General features: G+C 33.6%; 1 pseudogene across 1 annotated transcript in view; it reads left to right on the top strand.

Annotated features, from left to right (window-relative positions):
- LOC106586936 (ATP-binding cassette sub-family B member 6-like) overlaps positions 1-17,698 on the top strand; it is a 57,621-nt pseudogene extending 39,923 nt beyond the window's left edge. Inside the window, exon 17 of the transcript XR_014382679.1 lies at positions 16,444-17,698. The product of XR_014382679.1 is annotated as an ATP-binding cassette sub-family B member 6-like (transcript). The remainder of the gene's footprint in view (positions 1-16,443) is intronic.
- Positions 17,699-19,715: the final 2,017 nt, after the last annotated feature.

Here is a 19,715-nt window from a genome sequence, read left to right as displayed (position 1 = left end):
AATATAGTATGGTATTAACTGATCCTGCATATAGTATGGTATTAACTGATCCTGTATATAGTATGGTATTAACTGACCCTGTATATAGTATGGTATTAACCTGACCCTGTATATAGTATGGTATTAACTGACCCTGTATATAGTATGGTATTAACTGAATATAGTATGGTATTAACTGATCCTGTATATAGTATGGTATTAACTGATCCTGTATATAGTATGGTATTAACTGACCCTGCATATAGTATGGTATTAACTGACCCTGTATATAGTATGGTATTAACTGACCCTGTATATAGTATGGTATTAACTGACCCTGTATATAGTATGGTATTAACTGACCCTGTATATAGTATGGTATTAACTGACCCTGTATATAGTATGGTATTAACTGACCCTGTATATAGTATGGTATTAACTGTATATAGTATGGTATTAACTGACCCTGTATATAGTATGGTATTAACTGAATATAGTATGGTATTAACTGATCCTGCATATAGTATGGTATTAACTGATCCTGTATATAGTATGGTATTAACTGACCCTGTATATAGTATGGTATTAACCTGACCCTGTATATAGTATGGTATTAACTGACCCTGTATATAGTATGGTATTAACTGTATATAGTATGGTATTAACTGATCCTGTATATAGTATGGTATTAACTGATCCTGTATATAGTATGGTATTAACTGATCCTGCATATAGTATGGTATTAACTGACCCTGTATATAGTATGGTATTAACTGGCCCTGTATATAGTATGGTATTAACCTGACCCTGTATATAGTATGGTATTAACTGACCCTGTATATAGTATGGTATTAACTGACCCTGTATATAGTATGGTATTAACTGTATATAGTATGGTATTAACTGTATATAGTATGGTATTAACTGTATATAGTATGGTATTAACTGAATATAGTATGGTATTAACTGATCCTGTATATAGTATGGTATTAACTGTATATAGTATGGTATTAACTGTATATAGTATGGTATTAACTGATCCTGTATATAGTATGGTATTAACTGTATATAGTATGGTATTAACTGTATATAGCATGGTATTAACCTGACCCTGTATATAGTATGGTATTAACTGACCCTGTATATAGTATGGTATTAACTGTATATAGTATGGTATTAACTGAATATAGTATGGTATTAACTGATCCTGCATATAGTATGGTATTAACTGATCCTGTATATAGTATGGTATTAACTGACCCTGTATATAGTATGGTATTAACTGATCCTGTATATAGTATGGTATTAACCTGACCCTGTATATAGTATGGTATTAACTGACCCTGTATATAGTATGGTATTAACTGACCCTGTATATAGTATGGTATTAACTGAATATAGTATGGTATTAACTGATCCTGCATATAGTATGGTATTAACTGACCCTGTATATAGTATGGTATTAACTGATCCTGTATATAGTATGGTATTAACTGACCCTGTATATAGTATGGTATTAACTGTATATAGTATGGTATTAACTGTATATAGTATGGTATTAACTGTATATAGTATGGTATTAACTGATCCTGTATATAGTATGGTATTAACTGATCCTGTATATAGTATGGTATTAACTGACCCTGTATATAGTATGGTATTAACTGACCCTGTATATAGTATGGTATTAACTGTATATAGTATGGTATTAACTGATCCTGTATATAGTATGGTATTAACTGACCCTGTATATAGTATGGTATTAACCTGACCCTGTATATAGTATGGTATTAACTGACCCTGTATATAGTATGGTATTAACTGAATATAGTATGGTATTAACTGATCCTGTATATAGTATGGTATTAACTGATCCTGTATATAGTATGGTATTAACTGATCCTGCATATAGTATGGTATTAACTGACCCTGTATATAGTATGGTATTAACTGACCCTGTATATAGTATGGTATTAACTGACCCTGTATATAGTATGGTATTAACTGATCCTGTATATAGTATGGTATTAACTGATCCTGTATATAGTATGGTATTAACTGATCCTGCATATAGTATGGTATTAACTGACCCTGTATATAGTATGGTATTAACTGACCCTGTATATAGTATGGTATTAACTGACCCTGTATATAGTATGGTATTAACTGACCCTGTATATAGTATGGTATTAACTGACCCTGTATATAGTATGGTATTAACTGTATATAGTATGGTATTAACTGTATATAGTATGGTATTAACCTGACCCTGTATATAGTATGGTATTAACTGATCCTGTATATAGTATGGTATTAACTGATCCTGTATATAGTATGGTATTAACTGTATATAGTATGGTATTAACTGACCTGATATAGTATGGTATTAACTGATCCTGTATATAGTATGGTATTAACTGATCCTGTATATAGTATGGTATTAACTGGCCTGTATATAGTATGGTATTAACCTGACCCTGTATATAGTATGGTATTAACTGATCCTGTATATAGTATGGTATTAACTGGCCCTGTATATAGTATGGTATTAACTGACCCTGTATATAGTATGGTATTAACTGACCCTGTATATAGTATGGTATTAACTGATCCTGTATATAGTATGGTATTAACTGATCCTGTATATAGTATGGTATTAACTGGTCCTGTATATAGTATGGTATTAACCTGACCCTGTATATAGTATGGTATTAACTGACCCTGTATATAGTATGGTATTAACTGACCCTGTATATAGTATGGTATTAACTGTATATAGTATGGTATTAACTGACCTGCATATAGTATGGTATTAACTGACCCTGTATATAGTATGGTATTAACTGATCCTGTATATAGTATGGTATTAACTGACCCTGTATATAGTATGGTATTAACTGTATATAGTATGGTATTAACTGTATATAGTATGGTATTAACTGTATATAGTATGGTATTAACTGATCCTGTATATAGTATGGTATTAACTGATCCTGTATATAGTATGGTATTAACTGACCCTGTATATAGTATGGTATTAACTGACCCTGTATATAGTATGGTATTAACTGTATATAGTATGGTATTAACTGATCCTGTATATAGTATGGTATTAACTGACCCTGTATATAGTATGGTATTAACCTGACCCTGTATATAGTATGGTATTAACTGACCCTGTATATAGTATGGTATTAACTGAATATAGTATGGTATTAACTGATCCTGTATATAGTATGGTATTAACTGATCCTGTATATAGTATGGTATTAACTGATCCTGCATATAGTATGGTATTAACTGACCCTGTATATAGTATGGTATTAACTGACCCTGTATATAGTATGGTATTAACTGACCCTGTATATAGTATGGTATTAACTGACCCTGTATATAGTATGGTATTAACTGACCCTGTATATAGTATGGTATTAACTGTATATAGTATGGTATTAACTGTATATAGTATGGTATTAACTGTATATAGTATGGTATTAACTGAATATAGTATGGTATTAACTGATCCTGTATATAGTATGGTATTAACTGTATATAGTATGGTATTAACTGTATATAGTATGGTATTAACTGATCCTGTATATAGTATGGTATTAACTGTATATAGTATGGTATTAACTGTATATAGCATGGTATTAACCTGACCCTGTATATAGTATGGTATTAACTGATCCTGTATATAGTATGGTATTAACTGTATATAGTATGGTATTAACTGAATATAGTATGGTATTAACTGATCCTGCATATAGTATGGTATTAACTGATCCTGTATATAGTATGGTATTAACTGATCCTGTATATAGTATGGTATTAACTGGTCCTGTATATAGTATGGTATTAACCTGACCCTGTATATAGTATGGTATTAACTGACCCTGTATATAGTATGGTATTAACTGACCCTGTATATAGTATGGTATTAACTGAATATAGTATGGTATTAACTGATCCTGCATATAGTATGGTATTAACTGACCCTGTATATAGTATGGTATTAACTGATCCTGTATATAGTGTGGTATTAACTGACCCTGTATATAGTATGGTATTAACTGTATATAGTATGGTATTAACTGTATATAGTATGGTATTAACTGTATATAGTATGGTATTAACTGATCCTGTATATAGTATGGTATTAACTGATCCTGTATATAGCATGGTATTAACTGACCCTGTATATAGTATGGTATTAACTGACCCTGTATATAGTATGGTATTAAGTTTATATAGTATGGTATTAACTGATCCTGTATATAGCATGGTATTAACTGTATATAGTATGGTATTAACTGATCCTGTATATAGTATGGTATTAACTTATCCTGTATATAGTATGGTATTAACTTTATATAGTATGGTATTAACTGACCCTGTATATAGTATGGTATTAACTGACCCTGTATATAGTATGGTATTAACTGACCATGTATATAGTATGGTATTAACTGTATATAGTATGGTATTAACTGATCCTGTATATAGTATGGTATTAACTGATCCTGTATATAGTATGGTATTAACTGACCCTGTATATAGTATGGTATTAACTGACCCTGTATATAGTATGGTATTAACTGACCCTGTATATAGTATGGTATTAACTGTATATAGTATGGTATTAACTGTATATAGTATGGTATTAACTGACCCTGTATATAGTATGGTATTAACTGACCCTGTATATTAGTATGGTATTAACTGTATATAGTATGGTATGGTATTAACCTGATCCTGTATATAGTATGGTATTAACTTGACCCTGTATATAGTATGGTATGGTATTAACCTGGTCCTGTATATAGTATGGTATTAACTGTATATAGTATGGTATGGTATTAACCTGGTCCTGTATATAGTATGGTATTAACTGACCCTGTATATGGTATGGTATTAACCTGACCCTGTATATAGTATGGTATTAACTGACCCTGTATATAGTATGGTATTAACTGATCCTGTATATAGTATGGTATTAACTGATCCTGTATATAGTATGGTATTAACTGACCCTGTATATAGTATGGTATTAACTGTATATAGTATGGTATGGTATTAACCTGGTCCTGTATATAGTATGGTATTAACTGACCCTGTATATAGTATGGTATTAACTGATCCTGTATATAGTATGGTATTAAACTGGCCCTGTATATAGTATGGTATTAACTGGCCCTGTATATAGTATGGTATTAACTGATCCTGTATATAGTATGGTATTAACTGATCCTGTATATAGTATGGTATTAACTGGTCCTGTATATAGTATGGTATTAAACTGGTCCTGTATATAGTATGGTATTAACTGATCCTGTATATAGTATGGTATTAACTGGTCCTGTATATAGTATGGTATTAACCTGACCCTGTATATAGTATGGTATTAACTGACCCTGTATATAGTATGGTATTAACTGACCCTGTATATAGTATGGTATTAACTGACCTGTATATAGTATGGTATTAACTGACCCTGTATATAGTATGGTATTAACTGACCCTGTATATAGTATGGTATTAACTGATCCTGTATATAGTATGGTATTAACTGACCCTGTATATAGTATGGTATTAACTGTCCTGTATATAGTATGGTATTAACTGACCCTGTATATAGTATGGTATTAACTGATCCTGTATATAGTATGGTATTAACTGTATATAGTATGGTATTAACTGATCCTGTATATAGTATGGTATTAACTGATCCAGTATATAGTATGGTATTAACTGACCCTGTATATAGTATGGTATTAACTGACCCTGTATATAGTATGGTATTAACTGATCCTGTATATAGTATGGTATTAACTGTATATAGTATGGTATTAACTGACCCTGTATATAGTATGGTATTAACTGACCCTGTATATAGTATGGTATCAACTGTATATAGTATGGTATGGTATTAACCTGATCCTGTATATAGTATGGTATTAACCTGATCCTGTATATAGTATGGTATTAACTGACCCTGTATATAGTATGGTATGGTATTAACCTGGTCCTGTATATAGTATGGTATTAACTGTATATAGTATGGTATGGTATTAACCTGGTCCTGTATATAGTATGGTATTAACTGACCCTGTATATAGTATGGTATTAACCTGACCCTGTATATAGTATGGTATTAACTGACCCTGTATATAGTATGGTATTAACTGATCCTGTATATAGTATGGTATTAACTGATCCTGTATATAGTATGGTATTAACTGACCCTGTATATAGTATGGTATTAACTGATCCTGTATATAGTATGGTATTAACTGGCCCTGTATATAGTATGGTATTACTGACCCTGTATATAGTATGGTATTAACTGACCCTGTATATAGTATGGTATTAACTGATCCTGTATATAGTATGGTATTAACTGTATATAGTATGGTATGGTATTAACCTGGTCCTGTATATAGTATGGTATTAACTGACCCTGTATATAGTATGGTATTAACTGATCCTGTATATAGTATGGTATTAAACTGGCCCTGTATATAGTATGGTATTAACTGACCCTGTATATAGTATGGTATTAACTGACCCTGTATATAGTATGGTATTAACTGTATATAGTATGGTATTAACTGACCCTGTATATGGTATGGTATTAACCTGGTCCTGTATATAGTATGGTATTAACCTGGTCCTGTATATAGTATGGTATTAACTGTATATAGTATGGTATGGTATTAACCTGGTCCTGTATATAGTATGGTATTAACTGACCCTGTATATAGTATGGTATTAACCTGACCCTGTATATAGTATGGTATTAACTGACCCTGTATATAGTATGGTATTAACTGATCCTGTATATAGTATGGTATTAACTGATCCTGTATATAGTATGGTATTAACTGACCCTGTATATAGTATGGTATTAACTGTATATAGTATGGTATGGTATTAACCTGGTCCTGTATATAGTATGGTATTAACTGACCCTGTATATAGTATGGTATTAACTGATCCTGTATATAGTATGGTATTAAACTGGCCCTGTATATAGTATGGTATTAACTGGACCCTGTATATAGTATGGTATTAACTGATCCTGTATATAGTATGGTATTAACTGATCCTGTATATAGTATGGTATTAACTGGTACCTGTATATAGTATGGTATTAAACTGGCCCTGTATATAGTATGGTATTAACTGACCCTGTATATAGTATGGTATTAACTGACCCTGTATATAGTATGGTATTAACTGGACCCTGTATATGGTATGGTATTAACCTGGTCCTGTATATAGTATGGTATTAACCTGACCCTGTATATAGTATGGTATTAACTGATCCTGTATATAGTATGGTATTAACTGACCCTGTATATAGTATGGTATTAACTGATCCTGTATATAGTATGGTATTAACTGACCCTGTATATAGTATGGTATTAACTGATCCTGTATATAGTATGGTATTAACTGACCCTGTATATAGTATGGTATTAACTGACCCTGTATATAGTATGGTATTAACTGATCCTGTATATAGTATGGTATTAACTGTATATAGTATGGTATGGTATTAACTTGCCCTGTATATAGTATGGTATTAACTGTATATAGTATGGTATTAACCTGGTCCTGTATATAGTATGGTATTAACTGACCCTGTATATAGTATGGTATTAACTGACCCTGTATATAGTATGGTATTAACTGTATATAGTATGGTATGGTATTAACTGGCCCTGTATATAGTATGGTATTAACTGTATATAGTAGGGTATTAACTGACCCTGTATATAGTATGGTATTAACTGACCCTGTATATAGTATGGTATTAACTGAATATAGTATGGTATTAACTGATCCTGCATATAGTATGGTATTAACTGACCCTGTATATAGTATGGTATTAACTGATCCTGTATATAGTATGGTATTAACTGACCCTGTATATAGTATGGTATTAACTGTATATAGTATGGTATTAACTGTATATAGTATGGTATTAACTGTATATAGTATGGTATTAACTGATCCTGTATATAGCATGGTATTAACTGACCCTGTATATAGTATGGTATTAACTGTATATAGTATGGTATTAACTGTATATAGTATGGTATTAACTGACCCTGTATATAGTATGGTATTAACTGTATATAGTATGGTATTAACTGATCCTGTATATAGCATGGTATTAACTGTATATAGTATGGTATTAACTGATCCTGTATATAGTATGGTATTAACTGATCCTGTATATAGTATGGTATTAACTGTTATATAGTATGGTATTAACTGACCCTGTATATAGTATGGTATTAACTGACCCTGTATATAGTATGGTATTAACTGACCATGTATATAGTATGGTATTAACTGTATATAGTATGGTATTAACTGACCCTGTATATAGTATGGTATTAACTGACCCTGTATATAGTATGGTATTAACTGTATATAGTATGGTATTAACTGTATATAGTATGGTATTAACTGACCCTGTATATAGTATGGTATTAACTGTATATAGTATGGTATGGTATTAACCTGATCCTGTATATAGTATGGTATTAACCTGATCCTGTATATAGTATGGTATTAACTGACCCTGTATATAGTATGGTATGGTATTAACCTGGTCCTGTATATAGTATGGTATTAACTGTATATAGTATGGTATGGTATTAACCTGGTCCTGTATATAGTATGGTATTAACTGACCCTGTATATAGTATGGTATTAACTGATCCTGTATATAGTATGGTATTAAACTGGCCCTGTATATAGTATGGTATTAACTGACCCTGTATATAGTATGGTATTAACTGACCCTGTATATAGTATGGTATTAACTGATCCTGTATATAGTATGGTATTAACTGTATATAGTATGGTATGGTATTAACCTGGTCCTGTATATAGTATGGTATTAACTGACCCTGTATATAGTATGGTATTAACTGATCCTGTATATAGTATGGTATTAAACTGGCTCTGTATATAGTATGGTATTAACTGACCCTGTATATAGTATGGTATTAACTGACCCTGTATATAGTATGGTATTAACTGTATATAGTATGGTATTAACTGACCCTGTATATGGTATGGTATTAACCTGGTCCTGTATATAGTATGGTATTAACTGATCCTGTATATAGTATGGTATTAACTGACCCTGTATATAGTATGGTATTAACTGTATATAGTATGGTATTAACTGTATATAGTATGGTATTAACTGATCCTGTATATAGTATGGTATTAACTGATCCTGTATATAGCATGGTATTAACTGACCCTGTATATAGTATGGTATTAACTGTATATAGTATGGTATTAACTGACCCTGTATATAGTATGGTATTAACTGTATATAGTATGGTATTAACTGATCCTGTATATAGCATGGTATTAACTGTATATAGTATGGTATTAACTGATCCTGTATATAGTATGGTATTAACTGATCCTGTATATAGTATGGTATTAACTGTATATAGTATGGTATTAACTGACCCTGTATATAGTATGGTATTAACTGACCCTGTATATAGTATGGTATTAACTGACCCTGTATATAGTATGGTATTAACTGTATATAGTATGGTATTAACTGACCCTGTATATAGTATGGTATTAACTGACCCTGTATATAGTATGGTATTAACTGTATATAGTATGGTATTAACTGTATATCGTATGGTATTAACTGACCCTGTATATAGTATGGTATTAACTGACCCTGTATATAGTATGGTATTAACTGTATATAGTATGGTATGGTATTAACCTGATCCTGTATATAGTATGGTATTAACTGACCCTGTATATAGTATGGTATTAACTGACCCTGTATATAGTATGGTATGGTATTAACCTGGTCCTGTATATAGTATGGTATTAACTGACCCTGTATATAGTATGGTATTAACTGATCCTGTATATAGTATGGTATTAACTGGCCCTGTATATAGTATGGTATTAACTGACCCTGTATATAGTATGGTATTAACTGACCCTGTATATAGTATGGTATTAACTGACCCTGTATATAGTATGGTATTAACTGTATATAGTATGGTATGGTATTAACCTGGTCCTGTATATAGTATGGTATTAACTGACCCTGTATATAGTATGGTATTAACTGATCCTGTATATAGTATGGTATTAAACTGGCCCTGTATATAGTATGGTATTAACTGACCCTGTATATAGTATGGTATTAACTGACCCTGTATATAGTATGGTATTAACTGTCCTGTATATAGTATGGTATTAACTGTATATAGTATGGTATGGTATTAACCTGGTCCTGTATATAGTATGGTATTAACTGACCCTGTATATAGTATGGTATTAACTGACCCTGTATATAGTATGGTATTAACTGTATATAGTATGGTATTAACTGACCCTGTATATGGTATGGTATTAACCTGGTCCTGTATATAGTATGGTATTAACCTGACCGTGTATATAGTATGGTATTAACTGATCCTGTATATAGTATGGTATTAACTGACCCTGTATATAGTATGGTATTAACTGACCCTGTATATAGTATGGTATTAACTGTATATAGTATGGTATTAACCTGACCCTGTATATAGTATGGTATTAACTGACCCTGTATATAGTATGGTATTAACTGATCCTGTATATAGTATGGTATTAACTGACCCTGTATATAGTATGGTATTAACTGATCCTGTATATAGTATGGTATTAACTGACCCTGTATATAGTATGGTATTAACTGACCCTGTATATAGTATGGTATTAACTGACCCTGTATATAGTATGGTATTAACTGACCCTGTATATAGTATGGTATTAACTGTATATAGTATGGTATGGTATTAACCTGATCCTGTATATAGTATGGTATTAACCTGATCCTGTATATAGTATGGTATTAACTGACCCTGTATATAGTATGGTATGGTATTAACCTGGTCCTGTATATAGTATGGTATTAACTGTATATAGTATGGTATGGTATTAACCTGGTCCTGTATATAGTATGGTATTAACTGACCCTGTATATAGTATGGTATTAACCTGACCCTGTATATAGTATGGTATTAACTGACCCTGTATATAGTATGGTATTAACTGATCCTGTATATAGTATGGTATTAACTGATCCTGTATATAGTATGGTATTAACTGACCCTGTATATAGTATGGTATTAACTGTATATAGTATGGTATGGTATTAACCTGGTCCTGTATATAGTATGGTATTAACTGACCCTGTATATAGTATGGTATTAACTGATCCTGTATATAGTATGGTATTAAACTGGCCCTGTATATAGTATGGTATTAACTGACCCTGTATATAGTATGGTATTAACTGACCCTGTATATAGTATGGTATTAACTGATCCTGTATATAGTATGGTATTAACTGTATATAGTATGGTATGGTATTAACCTGGTCCTGTATATAGTATGGTATTAACCGACCCTGTATATAGTATGGTATTAACTGATCCTGTATATAGTATTGTATTAAACTGGCCCTGTATATAGTATGGTATTAACTGAGCCTGTATATAGTATGGTATTAACTGACCATGTATATAGTATGGTATTAACTGTATATAGCATGGTATTAACCTGACCCTGTATATAGTATGGTATTAACTGACCCTGTATATAGTATGGTATTAACTGATCCTGTATATAGTATGGTATTAACTGACCCTGTATATAGTATGGTATTAACTGATCCTGTATATAGTATGGTATTAACTGACCCTGTATATAGTATGGTATTAACTGACCCTGTATATAGTATGGTATTAACTGACCATGTATATAGTATGGTATTAACTGACCCTGTATATAGTATGGTATTAACTGACCCTGTATATAGTATGGTATTAACTGTATATAGTATGGTATGGTATTAACCTGATCCTGTATATAGTATGGTATTAACCTGATCCTGTATATAGTATGGTATTAACTGACCCTGTATATAGTATGGTATGGTATTAACCTGGTCCTGTATATAGTATGGTATTAACTGTATATAGTATGGTATGGTATTAACCTGGTCCTGTATATAGTATGGTATTAACTGACCGTGTATATAGTATGGTATTAACCTGACCCTGTATATAGTATGGTATTGACTGACCCTGTATATAGTATGGTATTAACTGATCCTGTATATAGTATGGTATTAACTGATCCTGTATATAGTATGGTATTAACTGACCCTGTATATAGTTTGGTATTAACTGTACATAGTATGGTATGGTATTAACCTGGTCCTGTATATAGTATGGTATTAACTGACCCTGTATATAGTATGGTATTAACTGATCCTGTATATAGTATGGTATTAAACTGGCCCTGTATATAGTATGGTATTACCTGACCCTGTATATAGTATGGTATTAACTGACCCTGTATATAGTATGGTATTAACTGATCCTGTATATAGTATGGTATTAACTGTATATAGTATGGTATGGTATTAACCTGGCCCTGTATATAGTATGGTATTAACTGACCCTGTATATAGTATGGTATTAACTGACCCTGTATATAGTATGGTATTAACTGTATATAGTATGGTATTAACTGACCCTGTATATGGTATGGTATTAACCTGGTCCTGTATATAGTATGGTATTAACTGTATATAGTATGGTATGGTATTAACCTGGTCCTGTATATAGTATGGTATTAACTGACCGTGTATATAGTATGGTATTAACCTGACCCTGTATATAGTATGGTATTGACTGACCCTGTATATAGTATGGTATTAACTGATCCTGTATATAGTATGGTATTAACTGATCCTGTATATAGTATGGTATTAACTGACCCTGTATATAGTATGGTATTAACTGTATATAGTATGGTATGGTATTAACCTGGTCCTGTATATAGTATGGTATTAACTGACCCTGTATATAGTATGGTATTAACTGATCCTGTATATAGTATGGTATTAAACTGGCCCTGTATATAGTATGGTATTACCTGACCCTGTATATAGTATGGTATTAACTGACCCTGTATATAGTATGGTATTAACTGATCCTGTATATAGTATGGTATTAACTGTATATAGTATGGTATGGTATTAACCTGGTCCTGTATATAGTATGGTATTAACTGACCCTGTATATAGTATGGTATTAACTGATCCTGTATATAGTATGGTATTAAACTGGCCCTGTATATAGTATGGTATTAACTGACCCTGTATATAGTATGGTATTAACTGACCCTGTATATAGTATGGTATTAACTGTATATAGTATGGTATTAACTGACCCTGTATATGGTATGGTATTAACCTGATCCTGTATATAGTATGGTATTAACCTGATCCTGTATATAGTATGGTATTAACTGACCCTGTATATAGTATGGTATTAACTGACCCTGTATATAGTATGGTATTAACTGTATATAGTATGGTATTAACTGACCCTGTATATGGTATGGTATTAACCTGGTCCTGTATATAGTATGGTATTAACTGTATATAGTATGGTATGGTATTAACCTGGTCCTGTATATAGTATGGTATTAACTGACCGTGTATATAGTATGGTATTAACCTGACCCTGTATATAGTATGGTATTGACTGACCCTGTATATAGTATGGTATTAACTGATCCTGTATATAGTATGGTATTAACTGATCCTGTATATAGTATGGTATTAACTGACCCTGTATATAGTATGGTATTAACTGTATATAGTATGGTATGGTATTAACCTGGTCCTGTATATAGTATGGTATTAACTGTATATAGTATGGTATGGTATTAACCTGGTCCTGTATATAGTATGGTATTAACTGACCCTGTATATAGTATGGTATTAACTGATCCTGTATATAGTATGGTATTAAACTGGCCCTGTATATAGTATGGTATTAACTGACCCTGTATATAGTATGGTATTAACTGACCCTGTATATAGTATGGTATTAACTGTATATAGTATGGTATTAACTGACCCTGTATATAGTATGGTATTAACTGATCCTGTATATAGTATGGTATTAACTGATCCTGTATATAGTATGGTATTAACTGACCCTGTATATAGTATGGTATTAACTGTATATAGTATGGTATGGTATTAACCTGGTCCTGTATATAGTATGGTATTAACTGACCCTGTATATAGTATGGTATTAACTGATCCTGTATATAGTATGGTATTAAACTGGCCCTGTATATAGTATGGTATTAACTGACCCTGTATATAGTATGGTATTAACTGACCCTGTATATAGTATGGTATTAACTGATCCTGTATATAGTATGGTATTAACTGTATATAGTATGGTATGGTATTAACCTGGTCCTGTATATAGTATGGTATTAACTGACCCTGTATATAGTATGGTATTAACTGATCCTGTATATAGTATTGTATTAAACTGGCCCTGTATATAGTATGGTATTAACTGACCCTGTATATAGTATGGTATTAACTGACCCTGTATATAGTATGGTATTAACTGTATATAGTATGGTATTAACTGACCCTGTATATGGTATGGTATTAACCTGGTCCTGTATATAGTATGGTATTAACTGATCCTGTATATAGTATGGTATTAACTGACCCTGTATATAGTATGGTATTAACTGACCTGTATATAGTATGGTATTAACTGTATATAGTATGGTATTAACTGATCCTGTATATAGTATGGTATTAACTGACCCTGTATATAGTATGGTATTAACTGACCCTGTATATAGTATGGTATTAACTGTATATAGTATGGTATTAACTGTATATAGTATGGTATTAACTGACCCTGTATATGGTATGGTATTAACCTGGTCCTGTATATAGTATGGTATTAACTGATCCTGTATATAGTATGGTATTAACTGACCCTGTATATAGTATGGTATTAACTGATATATAGTATGGTATTAACTGTCCTGATATAGTATGGTATTAACTGACCCTGTATATAGTATGGTATTAACTGATCCTGTATATAGTATGGTATTAACTGACCCTGTATATAGTATGGTATTAACTGTATATAGTATGGTATTAACTGTATATAGTATGGTATTAACTGACCCTGTATATAGTATGGTATTAACTGTATATAGTATGGTATGGTATTAACCTGGTCCTGTATATAGTATGGTATTAACTGACCCTGTATATAGTATGGTATTAACTGACCCTGTATATAGTATGGTATTAACTGGTCCTGTATATAGTATGGTATTAACTGTATATAGTATGGTATTAACTGGTCCTGTATATAGTATGGTATTAACTGTATATAGTATGGTATTAACTGTATATAGTATAATATGGTATTAACTGTATATAGTATGGTATTAACTGATATATAGTATGGTATTAACTGTGTATAGATGGTATTAACTGTATATAGTATGGTATGGTATATGGTATTAACTGACCCTGTATATAGTATGGTATTAACCTGGTCCTGTATATAGTATGGTATTAACTGTATATAGTATGGTATTAACCTGATCCTGTATATAGTATGGTATTAACTGACCCTGTATATAGTATGGTATTAACTGTATATAGTATGGTATGGTATTAACCTGGTCCTGTATATAGTATGGTATTAACCTGTATATAATGTGGTATTAACTGATCCTGTATATAGTATGGTATTAACTGTATATAATGTGGTATTAACTGTATATAGTATGGTATTAACTGTATATAGTATGGTATTATCTGATCCTGTATATAGTCACCTTACTTCTCATGTTCTTCATATTCTTAGTTTTATTTCTGGTGTGTTTTTGTTCTACCTTGTTATCTTTAATGTTACATTGATATTGATTACTGCATTGTTGGGTTTGGAACTTGCAAGAAAGGCATTTCACTGTACTTGACAGGTGACATGAACTTGAATCTCTCTCCTCTCTCTCTCTCTCTCTCTCTCTCTCTCCTCTTTCACTTCCCTCTCTCTCTCGCTCTCTCTCTCTCTTTCTCTCTCTCTCTCCTCTTTCACTTCTCCTCTCTCTCTCCTCTCTCTCTCCTCTTTCACTTCCCCTCTCTCTCCTCTCTCTCTCCTCTCTCTCTCTCCTCTTTCACTTCCCCCTCTCTCCTCTCTCTCTCCTCTCTCCTCTCACTTCCCCCTCTCTCTCACTCTCTCCTCTTTCACTTCCCCCTCCTCTCTCTCTCCTCTTTCACTCCACTCTCTCTCTCTCACTCTCCTCTTTCACTTCCCTCTCTCTCCTCTTTCACTTCCCCCCTCTCTCTCTCCTCTCTATCTCTCTCTCCTCTTTCACTTCCCTCCCTCTATCTCACTTCCCTCTCTCTCTCCTCTTTAACTCCCCCCTCTCTCGTCTTTCACTCCCCTCTCTCTCTCCTCTTTCACTTCCCTCTCTCTCTCTCTCCCTCTATCTCAATTCTCTCTCTCTCTCTCTCTCTCTCTCTCCCTCTTTCCCTCCCTCCCCCAGGCATGAGGAGTTGCTGTCCCAGGGAGGTTTGTACTCTGCTATGTGGCTGAAACAGCTGCACAGCCAAGACAGAGACATACAACTCTAACCCAGAGGGTCAGCAGCAGCCCACTACTCCCCACCACGGTCCCTGAGCCAGTATCCCAGCACAGAGCTGAACAGAGGAGTAGATTGAGACAGGATAGAGCTCAACCATCTGAAGGAAAAGATTCAACTCATATTGTGGCATTTTGGGTAACGGCGAGGTTCTGAGTCGAGTTTCACACTTTGCATCCTAAGGACCAAAGCAAGACACATTACTGCTGCTCCAAGAAAACCTAGTTACACGAGATGGTAACTTTACAAAGCTAGTTACACTAGATGGTAACTTTACAAAGCTAGGTGGTAACTTTACAAAGCTAGTTACACTAGATGGTAACTTTACAAAGCTAGGTGGTAACTTTACAAAGTTAGTTACACTAGATGGTAACTTTACAAAGCTAGTTACACTAGATGGTAACTTTACAAAGCTAGTTACACTACATGGTAAATTTACAAACGCTAGTTACACTAGATGGTAACTTTACAAAGCTAGTTACACTACATGGTAAATTTACAAAGCTAGTTACACTAGATGGTAACTTTACAAAGCTAGTTGGTAACTTTACAAAGCTAGTTACACTAGATGGTAACTTTACAAAGCTAGTTACACTACATGGTAACTTTACAAAGCTAGTTACACTAGATGGTAACTTTACAAAGCTAGTTACACTACATGGTAACTTTACAAAGCTAGTTGGTAAATTTACAAAGCTAGTTACACTAGATGGTAACTTTACAAAGCTAGTTGGTAAATTTACAAAGCTAGTTACACTAGATGGTAACTTTACAAAGCTAGTTACACTAGATGGTAACTTTACAAAGCTAGTTACACTACATGGTAAATTTACAAACGCTAGTTACACTAGATGGTAACTTTACAAAGCTAGTTACACTAGATGGTAACTTTACAAAGCTAGTTACACTATATTTAATGATAACATGTGGTGTACGTGGGAAGTTAAAGCAGACTCCCAACTCTGGTTAAACTGTGTCAAATACCCTCAGACCAAAGATGATGAATTGTTGTTCATCTGTGTGTTAGAGGAAACACTCCAACTTTAACTGTCAATCTACTGTTGTTTTATTAAACTGATGATGACGGACATTTATTAAAAGACTTGATCAGTTGTACATCATCCATAAGTACATTGCAATAAATACCAACGTACCTCCTGCTGTGTCTACAAAAGTTTATTTATTTTTTAATATATTAATCTGCTTACACAAGCTATGGCTTTAAAAAATACGCAGAAAATGTATATTTCAAATCCAGTTTCCATTGAAATTCCCAAAGCAGTAACACACAGTACACTTTCTGGTATATAGAAAAGCTTGAATTTCAATGTTTTTTTTTTTTAAGCCGAGTGGGACATGGAATTTACATGAAAGATATGGGGGGCAATAACTTATTGCTATCTATTGTGAGAGCTCGGATGAGTCAGTTTTGCCATGTAAAGATCAGCTATGACCCAGACCTGCTGGAACCCTGACCTGTTCACCTGTCACGGGTATCGTCGGTGTAGGAGGACCAAAATGCAGCAGGACTGTGTTTGTTCATTTTGAACATTTATTAAATAAAAATGAACACAAAAACAACAAACAAGAGAACGAACGATCCACAGACAGTCTGGCAAGGCACAAGGCTAAACACAGAACAATCTCCCACAAAACACACAGACAAACACACCCAACTAATATAGGACTTCCAATCAAAGGCAACACCACACAGCTGCCTTCAATTGGAAGTCCACCCCAATTAACTCTACATAGAAACACACTTACTAGACTACACATAGAAATACATAAACATAGACCATAAACCAAAAACCCGGAAATACTAAATCAAACACCCTTTTACCAAAACACCACCCCGGACCACATAAAACAAATACCCTCTGCCACGTCCTGACCAAACTACCATAACAATTAACCCTTATACTGGCCAGGACGTGACATCACCGGACGTGCTACCTGTCCCAGACCTGCTGTCCCAGACCTGCTGGAACCCTGACATGTTCACCGGACGTGCTACCTGTCCCAGACCTGCTGTTTTCAATTCTCTAGAGACAGCAGGAGCGGTAGAGATACTCTCAAAGATCGGCTATGAAAAAGCCAACTGACACTTTTGTGTTACTGACTTGTTGCACCCTCGACAACTACTATGATTATTATTATTTGACCCTGCTGGTCATTTATGAACATTTGAACATCTTGGCCATGTGCTGTTATAATCTCCACCCGGCACAGCCAGAAGAGGACTGGCCACCCCCTCATAGCCTGGTTCCTCTCTAGGTTTCTTCCTAGGTTTTGGCCTTTCTAGGGAGTTTTTCCTAGCCACCCCTCATAGCCTGGTTCCTCTCTAGGTTTCTTCCTAGGTTTTGGCCTTTCTAGGGAGTTTTTTCCTAGCCACCGTGCTTCTACACCTGCATTGCTTGCTGTTTGGGGGTTTTAGGCTGGGTTTCTGTACAGCACTTTGAGATATCAGCTGATGTAAGAAGGGCTATATAAATACATTTGATTTGATTTGATGTATTCATTCAACAATGTATATTAACTTGAACTTGTGTCTCTCACATCCATACATCGCCACATAACAACATGTAGATAGAGAGATCGCTAACGTTGTCATGACGTTACCCTCTTTGGAAACAGCGAGCACCCCCCCCCCCCCTACCTCTGCACCATCTCCCTCTGTCTCCTACACCCAGGCTGCTGTGGTCAGAGAGGTCGTAAATTCCTGGAGGAGATTATCTCCTCATGGCCACAGTATATATAGAGAGAGAGTGAGTTTTCATAGAGAGAACAAAGGAATTTCTTCCACCTCACAGAACTGGAGGTCCGAACAATATTTATGTTCTGGAGAATGTATAAAAGATCGGTGAAGAATCCAGCTACGAACTGGTTCGTTTGGCACAAGTTTGTGAAACTCATGAGAGATAATACCGCCACATTACCATAACCATGTTTATAGAAGAGTCTCAGGTATGAGACTTACGTCTAATTGTTGTATAAAATGAATGAGTAAAGATGAAACTATTTGTGAAATGATGTGATGCTATGTAATGATGTTAATGTGAGAGAATTGTATTTCTGTTTAAAGTTTCACTAAGTCCTTGGCACGCCCCCCTGGGGCACAGACAGGACCTGGCGTCATGAGATAGCGTTTTTCTATGTCCCGAATAAAACCCCCA

The sequence above is a fragment of the Salmo salar genome, chromosome 25 (genome assembly GCF_965601325.2).
Source record: "Salmo salar chromosome 25, fSalSal1, whole genome shotgun sequence".
Classification (NCBI taxonomy): domain Eukaryota; kingdom Metazoa; phylum Chordata; class Actinopteri; order Salmoniformes; family Salmonidae; genus Salmo; species Salmo salar.
This window is presented reverse-complemented; position numbering and strand designations above follow the sequence as displayed.